Below are 3,112 nucleotides of genomic sequence, written 5' to 3'. Positions count from 1 at the left end.
TGAAAACCAAAAAGCCTTTTTCCCTAAAAAACCAAAAAGTTTTCACTCCCGACAAAACCAAATTTTTCCCAAAAAGTCCAATCCCATTAAAAACCAAATTTTCTTGTAGATAATGTGTTAGTTAAATTTCCTTTTGTATATATTTTGTGCTCATCCATTGTGACTCCGAATATGTTGGAGTTTTGCCTTGGATAACGGAGTTTTAATTCTGCTTTCGCCGAAATCGGGTATTCTCTCTCCTTTTACTCTACTCAGCATGTCCCTTTCCATATGTTGCATTTTAATTCTTTCCATATTTTTAAACATTGAGGACAATGTTTAGTTTAGGTTTGGGGGTATAGAGTAGATACCACGATAATATGCCATAATTGAAAACAAGAACTCCTTCTTTTTGAAAAATTTAAAAATTCAAAATTCAAAAAAAAAAAAAAAAACATAAAAATGGAGCTCATTTACCTTGAAATGTTGACTCTTGTGCAAATATGTAATTATTAGGAGTCTTAGTCTAGATATTTAGGCACCCTGATTCTAGCACAATTCACATAGTGATAAGAAATTTGCACGCGCACGATCTACCAATACATGTATAGCCTCGATCTTCAAGGTGTTTGATAGGAAGTTAGATTGCCAATCACTTTATAATACTGAATGAGACTTGACTAGCTTGTTCTTTGGTTGGCTGGGATAGAAGTTGGAGGATACGTTAAGAAAAGCAACCATAGAATTTGACCGGATGCATTCGATAAGGGCCACCTCTTGCTAAGAGTCATGTAATTATGTTTTTATTTTTGTTCATGTATCAAAAGTGTCACTATGTTGTAAAGATCAAAGCTATTTCTTAAAAAAAAAAAAAAAAAAAATCAAGTATTTATTTATTCCATGTTTTGTCATGTTAAAGACAATAGTTCTCTCTTGTTCCAAAAATAAAAGAGAGTAATCAATGTAAATAAGAGTCATGTAAAGAGTCATCTTTTTGTTGTAAATAGTCTTGTAATAAGCAAGGAGGGTGCAGCCATCGATGTATAACGCGGGTAAACTGAAATATCACCAACTCATTGGGTGAACATTCACAATTCTCGTAAAGCCGGACAGCTAGCTTGGCTTAGAATTCGGTTCTTAGCCTAAAAACTATCTCTTGGTGGTTAGTAGTCATAACTTCAGGTCATTCTAGAAACATGTGTAGATACACTTTACACTCTTATCACATGTCTTTATTTGTTATCAGTGCTAGGATTGTGCCTTTGATAGCTAGATTGACATCTCCATTTTGTTGTGAGATTAAACTGTCTTGCACATGTCACATTTGATGGAATATGAGCTTATATTTTGACCTAGAACTTTGTAGGTACGTTCTAAGCAAACCTTCACGAGACTTCACTCGTCCACTAGGGACACTTAGTGGTTTAAAAGGCTTAGTGCATACGCTAAATGCATTCGAGAGACCATCGACAGTGGTATAGGTAGGATTTCCTTAGTTTTGTTTTACTTGAGGACAAGTAAAATTCAGGTTTGGGGGTATTTGATGAGTGCTAAAAAGTGCATATTTCTATATATTTTTCTTGGCATTTAACTCATCTTTTGTGCATTAATTCTACATTTTATCCCATATTTTGTATTTTCATTGTTTTCAAGAATAAATATTTTTATTAATTAATTTTGCATTTTTAGGTAATAAATAAAGTTTGGATGAATAGCGGAGCGAAAAGAGCAGAAAAGTAGTGAAAAGCCGGGAGGAATTACACAAGGAAGCCGCGAAGAATGTTGTGCACAAGACCAAAAGGCTAGAAGTGGGCTTGAAGAGGAAGAATTTTTCTTAAAGAAGATATGGGCTTGGCATACCCAATGCCCAAAACCCTCACCCAAGTCCATTTCCTATATCCATACCCGTTTCCCTTTCTAGCCGTCAGATTGGATCATCTCAGCATCCTACGGTCGCAGCATCGCCATTACATCAAAGTCTGAAGATCCTGTCTAACACTACAGCACCTAACTCCATCTTGAGCCGTCAGTTTCGTTGTATCAGGCATCCAACGGTCGCTCTTGATCTGTCTCCATCTCGCCGTTAGATCCGTCCCAGAAGATATTATCCCACGGCTCAGCTTCGCAAGACATCAAGATTTGTTGTACCCGCCTCACACTCGAACAACCTAACCCTATACCCAAAACAAACACACCCTAGCCCAAAACCCATCGAGCCATCTCCTTCTTCCCCTCTTCTGCAACAGCGACGCTGTCTCCATCACCACCATCTTCTCCCCCAAATCACTCAATCACCACCATCTTCTCCCCCCAAATCACTCAACCACCACCACTCGATCCATCATCACTTCTAACAACCAAGACATACTTTTCTAGCCACTTATTACATCACCTCCTAATCGTTTCATCTCACAGGAACCCTAGGTTAGGAGTTGATGAAATAGGTGAGGTTAGAGGATAAATCGAAGGCATGGGTAGCATCAGCAGACGACAAGGAAGCATGGGTGAGAGCTATCAATCGTTTTCAGAGATTAGGTAAGGATTTTTTGTAAAACCCTAATTTCACTGATTTGGGGATTTTGGAATTTTTTTGTTGTAACTATAAAAGGGTGTTAGGGGTTGTAAAATTCGGATCTCGGGACTAGCCAGTAGACATTTGAAGAAATTTTCATTACAATTTCAAATTCAGTCCCTTTATCACAGTTGATTTTTGAATGTTGTGTGTTGTGTTTGAATTATCTTGTATGATGAATGCTTGTGTATGTAATATGTTGAGCATGAGCTAAGTAGCATTAAGCTAAGGCTCAGTTGAAGCCTTATGCACTGTCAAATGACAAGTTGCTAGGATAGTTAACTCCATGCCCTGTTTTGCTTGAGCAATTGGAAGAAACTAATGCTCATAGTGCCTGTGATTGACTGTTCTGTCAAAAGACAGTCAATACTAGGGGCAAACTAATGAGCAAGTTAGTTCTCTTCCATTTCTAGATGTATGCATAGGATATTCAACTCAACCTAGAAATATGTTGTTTGATTAGGACACAAGGTGGATTCTAAGCCTTGGCTTAACCACAAATCCTTTACAATCACTTATAATTTCAGTTCTATTTTGTTCCCTGCTAAATTTACTTTCCTT

The sequence above is a fragment of the Papaver somniferum genome, chromosome 1 (assembly GCF_003573695.1).
Source record: "Papaver somniferum cultivar HN1 chromosome 1, ASM357369v1, whole genome shotgun sequence".
NCBI classification, from domain to species: Eukaryota; Viridiplantae; Streptophyta; class Magnoliopsida; order Ranunculales; family Papaveraceae; genus Papaver; species Papaver somniferum.
Note: the sequence above shows the minus strand (reverse complement) of the source record.